The following is a 10,571-nucleotide window of genomic DNA, read 5'->3' as shown; positions in this document are numbered from 1 at the left end:
ATTGATCGGCTTCAGTTAGTAGCAGTAGCGAAGGAATCGCTCCATCGGGTTCAGTTAACAGCCACCGATCGATCGCTCGGGTTCAGTAATGTGTAGCCTGCAGTGCAATCGCTCGGGTTCAGCTAAAGCCCAATGCCTCGCTCGGCTTCAGTTAGAGCAAATGCCTCGCACACACGCGCGTACGTACGAGAGAAACGCGCATTGCTGCACCCCCGACCTCCCAGCGTAACCGGCAACTCCCCGAAATTTTCTTCCCCCTCTCTTCTACCATGGTTTTTTCTATCATGGACGGCCCAAAGAATGTCATGCAGCTGCGTCTCCGGCCCGCCCAGGACGAAAAGCCCATTTTCTGTCATGATTTTTTGTCATAGAAGTAGGAGCCCACCACATCTATGAGTACCGGGTTTTGTCACAATTATCGTCATAGAAGTGTCATATGTATGAAACAAAAAAATTTCGTTCGGCCCAAAATGTCACGGATGTGTCTTTTTTTGTAGTGCTACCAGACGAGGGGCAAGTCATTCCAACTCCAGGACCCCACGAGAGGGTCGTGTTCCTGGCCCACTTCGTCCGTGGACTGGGGTTTCCACTCCACCCCTTCGTCCGCGGGCTCCTGTTCTACTACGGGCTAGACTTCCATGATCTAGCTCTGAACTTTGTTCTCAACATCTCAGCGTTCATCGTCATATGAGAGGCTTTCCTCCGCATCAAGCCTCATTTCGGCTTGTGGCTGCAAATCTTCTGCGTGAAGCCGAAGATCGTGAACGGCCAACAAGCGGAGTGCGGAGGAGCCATCGTGGGCAAAATGCCTAATGTCACCTGGCCTGACGGCTCCTTTGCAGAAACTGTGAAGGGGTGGCAATCGGGGTGGTTCTACATCACCGAGCCACGCGACGCCAACTGGGCGGTGGCCCTCGAGTTCCAATCTGGAGCCCCTATGCGGCTCACCTCCTGGGAACAGAAGGGCCTGCTATGGGGCGAATCTACAGAGCTGACCGGACTCATCAGCTGCATCAAGGGCATGAAGGACAAGAAGATCAAGCTCGTCAACATGATCCAAGTCATGCTCATTCGCTGGATTCTGCCGTGCCAAAGGCGGTCATTCAATCTGTGGGAGTTCGTCCCGGCCGAACACCGGACGCTCCAGAGGCTCTATGGCATGAAGCACAAGAATGCGTGGAAGGCGTTGTCCAAGGCCACCAAAGTTCCTCCTCTCATAAGCGAGGACCATGGGCTCCATGCCGCACGGCACCCTACCCAGGTGAGTTCTCAGGCCACCACCGGGCTCGGTTCTTTCCAATGTATCCATGGAGAATTCCTAGGTGATTGTGTATATTTGTTTAGGAGTATGTGGAGACAGCGGAGTGGATTGATAGTCCGGCTTCGTTGCCGGAAAGCCCAACCAATGATCTTCTGACGAAGATGCTGGTCCCGGCGCCCTATAAGTGGTCGGAGAAGAAGGCCGATAAGAAGGCCCCGGGGACCCGAAAGGGTCTCCGAAGTAAGGTTGCGCAAGCCTAGTCTGAAGACGACGAGGTGCACTCCTCGCTCGAAGGGGAAGAATAAGAAGAAGAGGAGGCCGCCCCGTCCGGAAAGGATGGGGGGCCTGAGACGGCGGACCAGGGGGTCAGGAGTGACCCCCGGTGTAAGGCCGTCATACCCTTTCGTCTGATGACGACAAGGCTGATTCCTCCCGCGGAGGCGGGGAGGAACAGGGAGAAACTCCACCTCCCCGTACTGGGGGAGGGAAGAAGAGGAAGGCCGCCCCGATGGGAGAGACTGGGACATCCAAGAAGGGAAAATTGTCCCTTCCGGACTACTCTGCCACCGCCGCCGATAGCGAGGAAGGGTGGCTACCCAGGAAGAAGCCCCTAGTGCGATCGTAAGTATCCGCACTCAACCGTAGTTTTGCTTCATAGTTTTGTTTATAATGCCGAACTTGTATGCAGCACGACCAGGGCCCATCCTAAAGTGTCGTCTTCGGACGGGTCCTTGAGTGAGTCAGCAATGAATTCAATCCCGACGGCCACGTCTCCTCGGCCTGCGGACGACACGGAGGTGTTGTCCCGAAGGCTCTCGGCGATGGCGGAGGTGGCCCTGGGGGCGCCTCAAGGCGGCATCCCAGACGTCGTACTCGCGGGGTTCAAGGTCCCCGCGGATTATGTTGATGAGAGCCACAGCAAGCCGGGCTCTCAGCCGAACACTGTTCCGAAGCCTTCAGTGGTTCCGGACTTCGGCAGGCAGCCCCTCGTTATGGAGGGAGGGCCGTCTGTATCAAGGACTTCTACTGCGCCCCAGGCGCCGGATTAACTGTTGGAAGCGCTTGGCGGCGCTTCCCTAGATGAAGAGCACCGTACTCTCATGAGTGCGGTGATGCAGAAGGTTTTGTATGCCAAGAGCGGACTAACCGAAGCCTGCACCAGCCTCCTAACAGGCTTTGAGGTAAGCAGTAAAAATATGTGAAGTTACCACCCGATAGGTAGTAGCCCCTGATACTCTGTTTGGTGTTCGGAAAGAAAAACCAAACAGAGGGTCAATTATAATCCGCAGCAGTCTAACAATAAGGTTGAATGTAAATAAACAGGCTGTGCTGCTGGCCACTGCTACTCGCATGGACGAAATTGCCGGCCTAATGCAGGACTTAGAGCGGGCACAGGGAGAGCTCGGCCTCACGAGGAGGCAGCTCGAGGAGAGCAAAGGTGAATAATTCCCCTCTCTCATATCATGAATAGTAAATAAAATTTGATTATGCTAACGACGAAACGTCGTGATATGGTAACAAAGGCCACCAACGAAGTGGCGTCCCTTAAGAAGGCAATGTCTGAGGCCGAACACAAAGCGGCCTTGGAACTCAAGGAGCACAAAAAGCAAGAGGCCTGAGTGGGCGAGGTACAAGAAGAGCTCCAGGAGCTCGGCAAGAAGCTTGAGTCTGTGGAGCATGAGCTGAAAGCAAAAGAGGCCGAGCTTGCGAAGGCCCTTACAAATATAAAAGACGCAAAGGACGAAGCCGAGAGGGCACAACAGGAGATCCAGGACGCCAAAAAGATAGCGGCGGGTAAGAAATTTTTTATGCAAAGTAAACATGTGGAGGCAGCGTTTCTTTTACTTACCTGAATCCGGAGCTCTCGAGGGGCATTCGCAGATCTGCCATGTAGCGTATCAGATGCCGTGGAGTTCTACCGTGCCTAGGAGAGGAGCTCAACGGAGAAGCTGTTCTGGTCCCAGTATGCTGGGGCCGAACATTCAACGCCTCTGAGTGACCAACTGAAGCAGTTGGTCAAACTCCACAAGGCGGCCGAAGTGGCTATGAAGGATCTCATAGTCCGGATATGGCCTGGTGAGCTTCTTCCCACTAGCTACTTCGGCCTGATCAAGCGGATGGTGGATGCATGTCCGCTACTGGAAGTCATCAAGCGATCCGTTTGCATTGAGGGTGCCAGCCGGGCCCTTACCCGTGCAAAGGTGCATTGGGGCAAGCTGGATGCGGAGAAGCTGGTGAAGGAAGGGCCACCGGAGGGCAAGCCGCATCGTGTCCCCGAGAAGTATTATGATGGTGTGATGAAGGGTGCTTGCCTCGTGGCCGATCTATGTGCTAAATACATAATTTTTGAATAAATTCACCTCTGTCATGTTTGTAATTTAAAGACGAAGTTACTTGCGCTATGTAGCGCTTTTTTTATTTAAAATATTACCTTCTGTGCGGCTGTTTATCAAATTCTGAAAGTAGGCCAGTCGTCGGCTTCCGCCCCCGTGTAACTAGTACTGGGTGTTCGTGGAAAACCCGGACACTCTTTATCCAAATGTTTGGTCCCCTAAGGAGGTGTCCAGCACATCGAACAAGGCAATCAGACTATGCGGCTTTATAACCTTCACTTAGCCATAGAAGTCTATGATTTTAAATTTCGGCGAAGCCCCTAGGATCCGGAAGGCCGAATTGGGGCGCTATACACGCCTATATCGGACAAAGCCGAATTATCGCCTAAAGCGGAAAAATCTTTAAGGATTTTAAGACCTCTCGAACAGTGACCAGCTCTCGCCACATCATGTCGGACAGTTTTTGTGCTTTCTCTACTGAGGTGCTCGTCCGGAAAAACTAGGGCACAATCGCAGTAGTTCTCCCTGCGCTACCTTAGCTGAATTAAAGGAACGTAAGGCACCAAAACAAGGGAGCCGGGCTATCCCGACTGTAACCCAAGACATGATTCGGAGCTGATGCATATAATGCTATAAGTTCGGGGTGCCGCACTGTTGAACGTGTTCGAACTTGTCATGCCGTATGATGGGGCGCCATAAGAAGCCCCTGGCAAACTAAGCGTACCAAAGTGTACGGATGCAAAATCAGGTAGACATTTATAAAAAATGCTCAAATAAAAATAAGTAAGCTGGCGCTATATATGGTCTCCCATTGATAAATAATATGTTTAAGCATATGTTTACAATGAATGCATTAAGCGGAGATAAATAGGATTATTTGACATATCCTATCCAGGAGCAGGCTACGTACAGATAGATAAAGCAGGAACAACGATCGTAAATATATTCCACCTGGGTGTTTCCTGCTGTGCCCAAAGCTTGTTGCCTCCTGGGTTTCCTCTCCTATGTAAGTCCGACAATCCGGCTCTTCTGGAGAAGCTGCACTAAAGCAATGTCCTTAAGGGTAAAAGGAAAGGTTATGAAGCAATACCGTACTGTTGACTGAGCCACTTCTACGCCTCCGCCTGTGCCCATGGTATTTTGAGTGCATAATTGTGTACGCGTGACACGAATGCTGCTTGGGTGGGACTTGAGCGGAGGCCGGACTGCTAATCATGCTCTTGACGTGCCTGCTGATCCTGTTGCGGGGTGTTCCGCCCTCGCTTGACGGAGCTTGAAGTTGTCGTTGCCAGATTGGAGGTTTGTCGGAGGAGGCTGCATTGTACTTTGGCCGCAAGGGCCGCAGTGTGCTCTTCTGTACAGAGAGAGCGGTCCATATTTCTGTTGACTGTTATGACCCCGCGCGGGCCTGGCATCTTGAGCTTGAGGTATGCATAGTGTGGTACCGCATTGAATCTGTCCAATATGGTTCGTCCGAGCAGTGCATGGTAACCACTGCGGAATGGGATGATATCGAAGATTAGCTCTTCGCTTCGGAAGTTATCCGGAGATCCGAAGACCACTTCCAATTTTATAGAGCCCGTACAGCGGGCCTCTACTCCAGGAATGACACCCTTAAAGGTGGTTTTGGTGGGCTTAATCCTTGAAGGATCGATGCCCATTTTGCGCACTGTGTCCTTATAAAGCAGGTTCAGGCTGCTGCCTCCATCCATAAGGACTCTTGTGAGGTGGAATCCGTCTATAATTGGGCCTAAAACCAATGCGGTTGATGCGTCGTGACAGATGCTAGTAGGATGATCCCTACGATCAAAGGTGATCGGACAAACTGACCATGGGTTGAATTTGGGGACGACTGGCTCCATCGCGTATACGTCCCGTAGTGGTCGCTTCCGTTCCCGCTCGGGGATGTGGGTGGCGTAGATCATGTTGACCGTTTTCACCTGGGGGGAAATTTCTTCTGCCCCCCCCCCCCATGTTCGGACGCCGGGGCTCATCGTCATCGTCGTTGTGCAGCCCCTTGTCCTTGTTTTCAGTGTTTATCTTTCCGGCCTGTTTGAATACCTAGTAGTCTCTATTGGTGTGGTTGGCTGGCTTGTCCGGGGTGCCATGAATTTGGCACGAGCGCTCCAGTATGCGGTCTAGACTGGACGGTCCCTGATTGTTTCTCTTGAATGGCTTCTTCCGCTGACCGGATTTGGATCCGCTGAATCCGGCATTGACCGTCGTGTCTTCGGTGTTGTCGCCATTGTTCCATCGCTTGTGTCTGTTGCGCCGTGGCTTGCCATTATTGTCCCGGACATCTAAAGTTCCAGAATGCGGCATAGTGCTACTGCGAGCCAACCAGCTATCTTCGCCCGCGCAAAAGCGGGTCAATAGTGTCGTGAGAGCTGCCATGGACTTTGGTTTTTCCTGGCCGAGGTGTCTGGCGAGCCACTCATCACGGATATTATTCTTGAAGGCCGCCAGGGCTTCGGCGTCCGGACAGTCGACTATTTGGTTCTTTTTAGTTAGGAACCGAGTCCAGAATTTCCTGGCTGATTCTCCGGGCTGTTGAGTAATGTGGCTCAAGTCAGCGGCTTCCGGAGGTCTCACATATGTGCCCTGGAAGTTGTCAAGAAATGCGTCTTCCAGATTTTCCCAACTGCCACCGGAATTTGCAGGCAGGCTGTTTAGCCAGTGTCGGGCAGGTCCTTTGAGCTTAAGGGGAAGATACTTGATGGCATGTAGATCATCTCCGTGAGCCATGTGAATGTGGAGAAGGAAATCCTCGATCCATACCGCAGGGTCTGTTGTGCCATCGTATGATTCGATGTTTACGAGTTTAAACCCTTCTGGGAATTCATGATCCATCACATCATCAGTGAAGCAGAGGGGGTGTGCGGCGCCTCTGTGTCAGGCTATGTCGCGCCGCAGTCCGGCTGCATCTGACTGGTTGTATTCGGCCCGGCTGGATTTGTTGTTAGTGTATCCGGTATGACGGTCCTCATCATGTGCTTCGGCGCGCCCCCGTGATCCGTAGATCAATCTTTGTTGTCCTGCGATGTTACCCAGTTTATCGCGCAGGTCCTGAGTATTGCCCCGGGCCGTAGTAAACTGGTGCGGGGCTGTAGGCTGGTATTCCGGCTGATGTGCCGTTTTGTCCCGACCTCGAGGCGGTCGGTCAGCCGTTTGGCACTCGAGTTCATATTCCTCGGCTGCCAGGACTTCTGTCCATCTATCTGTGAGCAGATCTTGATCAGCTTGAAGCTACTGCTGCTTCTTTAGGATTCTCGCAGTTCCAATAAGCCGGCGCTTGAAGCGCTCCTGCTCTGTGGGGTCTTCGGGTACGCCAAACTCGTCGTCGTCGAGGCTAACCTCGTCTTCGAAGAGGGGCATGTAGTTGTCCTCCTTCGGATACCCGTCCGTCGCCTGTTCATCTGGGTTGTCATGCCCGTCTTCCTGTTCGGCCTGCTCGAAGGCGGGCTGTTCGGGGTTGTATTCATCGTCGGCACCATCCGGATTATCATCGTCTCCGGTGCCGGTATTGCCTTGGTGGTGCTTGGAGCGGCGCTGGCGACGCCCATGCTTTGCTTTTTTCTTGGAGGGGTTATCCTCCGTTGCCTCCTCGCCATTGGTTTCTTTTGGAGTGTCCACCATATATATATTAGATGAAGAAGTGGATGTCCATCACCCTGTGACCGGTGGCTCCTGTATGTCTCATGCATCGTCGTCCATACCGTCGATGTCTTTGAAGTCGAAGTCGAGCACATCGTTTAAATCATCGATCGTGGCGATAAAGTGGGTGGTGGGTTGGCAGTGAATTCCTTCATCGCCTGCTTCCCACTCAAGCCGGACATAGTTCGGCTCATAGCCTCTTGACAGAGAGAGAGACTTTAATGAGTTCAACATGTCGCCAAAAGGCGAGTGCTGGAAGATGTCCGCAGCGGTAAACTCCATCACCGGAGCCCAACCTGGCTCGGCTGGCTCGAGAGTGTGCGGGCCAGGGCCAACAGCCAGATAAGAGTCCGGGGGCCCAGGGTTACAGGCCTCCACTAAGGTGAGACCTGTGTTCGGCTCCACCGCCAATGAGTGTGCGGCCTGCGGGGCGGGGTCCATCCCTCCGTCCATAGGCAACGCAACCTGCCCTGGATGTAGATGCGAGGCAGCTTCGGGGATGATGTCCCGAGCATTGTCCGACAGCAGGTCTAGGCCATGCTCGTCGTGACTGTCCGGCCTTCCTGGCATAGGCTCGAATTCATCGAAGATCAAGTCTCTGCGGATATCTGCCATGTAGTTCAAGTTTCCGAACCTGATCTGGTGGCCAGGGGCGAAGCTATCGATCTGCTCCAACTAGCCGGGCGAATTGGCCCACATTGCGAAGCCGCCGAATACAAAGATATGTCCGAGGAGAAAAGTCTCACACTGGACCGTGTTGTTGACGATTGAAGACGCCATCAAGCCTCAAAGCGACGACATAGAGGAACTCTCAATAAAAGCACCAATGTCGGTGTCAAAACCAGTGGTTCTCGGGTAGGGGGTCCCGACCTGTGCGTCTTAGGTTGATGGTAACAGGAAGCAAGCGACACAATGTTTACCCAGGTTCGGGCCCTGTCGATGGAGGTAAAACCCTACTTCCTACTTGATTAATATTGAAGATATGAGTAGTACAAGAGTAGATCTACCACGAGATCGTAGAGGCTAAACCCTAAGATCTAGCCTATGATGGTATGATTGTAATTGTGATAGGCCTTCTAAGGACCATATTCTCCATTTTATATAGACACCAGAGAGCTAGGGTTTACATGGAGTCGGTTACAAGGAAGGAAACATAATATCCGGATTGCCAAGCTTGTCTTCCACGCAAAGGAGAGTCCCATCCGGACACGAGCCGAAGTCTTGAGTCTTGTATCTTGACGCTTCTATAGTCCGGACGATGTATACAGTCCGGCTATCCGAATACCGACTTATCCAGGACTCCATCACCCGGCGTCTGGGATTTCGCCTTGGGGCGTCTCCAGGATCATCTCCCCCGGCTCCGGTATCCTCTGGGACAACACCTCGGTTTCGTCCGCGGGCCGGGGGATGTGGCCGTCGGGAGCGAATAGCTATTCATCTCCGAGTGACTCAAAGACCCATCCGAGGAGGATACGTCGATGCGGGCTTTGGACAGACTGCATGATCATGTTTAACATGTTAAGAAGCAATAAAGCGAAACATACCAGAAGCATTATAGTGTCCGGATACTTACGACTTCTCTCGGGGCTTGTCCCTGGGCAGCCACTCCTCGTCGCTATAGGTGGCTGTTGTGGATTGGTCCGGAGGAAGGGTTCTTCCCTTCTTGGACCCTTTGGCCTCCCCAGATGGGGCGGCCTTCCTTTTCTTCTCCTCCCTGGTTGGGGGAGGAATTTCCTCTTCCTCCTCCTCGTTTTCATTGGAGGAGGGCGCCTCGGCGTCTTCGGACAATGTGTCTGATACGGCTTTGCGCCGGAGACCTTTCTTGGTCCCCGTGGATTTCTTCTTGGCCTTCTTCTCCGGCACCTTGTAAGGCACCGGAACCAGCATCTCTGTTAGGAGAACGGTTGCTGGATCTTCAGGTAGCGGAGCCGGACAGTCGATCCGCTCCGTTGTCGCCACATAGTCCTGTTAAATCAGCATAGTGGCTTAGACTCCCCTCACGAACATACTGGGGAAGGCCCATCTTGAAATATAGAAGGCCTACCGGATTGGCGGGGCGCTTTGCGCTGAGCCCACGGTCCTCGGTGAGGGGAGGAGGTACTTCGGCAGCCTAGAACAACACCTTCCAAACGTCTTTGTGCATCGTGTCAAAGAGCTCTCACCGCGCCTAGTGTTTGGCCGAATCGAACTCCCACATATTGAATGCCCGTCTTTGACACGGGAGGATCCGGCGGAGGAGCATGACCTGGACCATGTTGACAAGCTTGATCTTCTTGCCTATCATATTCTTGATACAGTTCTGGAGTCCGGTCAGCTCTGCAGGTGCACCCCAGGCTAAACCCTTCTTTTCCTAGGAGGTGAGCCGCATGGGGATGCCGGATTGAAATTCGGGGGTTGCCGCCCAGTTAGTGTCGCGCGGCTCGGTGATGTAGAACCACCTCGACTGCCACCCCTTCACGGTCTCCATGTAGGAGCCTTCGAGCCAGGTAACGTTGGGCATTTTGCCCACCATGGCGCCTCTGTAACGCCCCGGATTCGTTGCGCCAGGTGTCTGCCAGTTTTTCGTCTTTGCTGCCATGTCATTTGCTTGCGTGTTGCATTTTACCATGTCATCATGTGCATCTCGTTTTGCATACGTGTTCGTCTCATGCATCCGAGCAGTTTCCCCATTGTCCGTTTTGCAATCCGGCGCTCCTATGTCCTCCGGCGTTCCCCTTTCGTCTCTCGTTGTGAGCGGGTGTTAAAATTTCTCGGAATGGCCCGAGTCTTGCCAAGTGGCCTTGGTATAGCACCGGGAGACCGCCTGTCAAGTTTCGTGCCATTTGGAGTTCGTTTGGTACTCCAACGGTTAACCGGGTAACCGTAAAGCCCCTCTCTCTTTGCAGCCCAACACCCCTTCCAAATTGGCCCAAAACCCACCTAACTCCCCTCCATGCTCTCGGTCCTTCGATCACGATCGCGTGATCGAAAACCGCTCCTCATTTGGACTCTCCTAGCTCCCTCTACCTATATAAAGGTCCTCCCCTTCCATTTTCGCGGATCAAATCCCCCCGAAACCCTAATTTTCTCCTCCGCGCCGCGCCGGACATGTCCGGACCCGACCGGACACGTCCAGCCGCTATCCCTCGGCCAACCGCGTCGCGCCACATGGGCGCCGGCGCCGCCCGCCGCCGCCGGCCCACCAGGGCCCACGCGGGGCCCTCCCGGCCCGCGTGCCCCGCCGCCGCCGCTCAGGCCTCCGCCGCCAGCGCCGTCCGTCCCCGGCCGGCCCTGCGCCGCCCCTCGCCGGCCGGCGCTCGCCTCCGCCCCGCGCCCCGCGTCGG

The sequence above is a fragment of the Triticum dicoccoides genome, chromosome 6B (assembly GCF_002162155.2).
Source record: "Triticum dicoccoides isolate Atlit2015 ecotype Zavitan chromosome 6B, WEW_v2.0, whole genome shotgun sequence".
NCBI lineage: Eukaryota > Viridiplantae > Streptophyta > Magnoliopsida > Poales > Poaceae > Triticum > Triticum dicoccoides.
The sequence above is the reverse complement of the archived record's forward strand: the minus strand, read 5'-3'. Positions refer to the sequence as shown.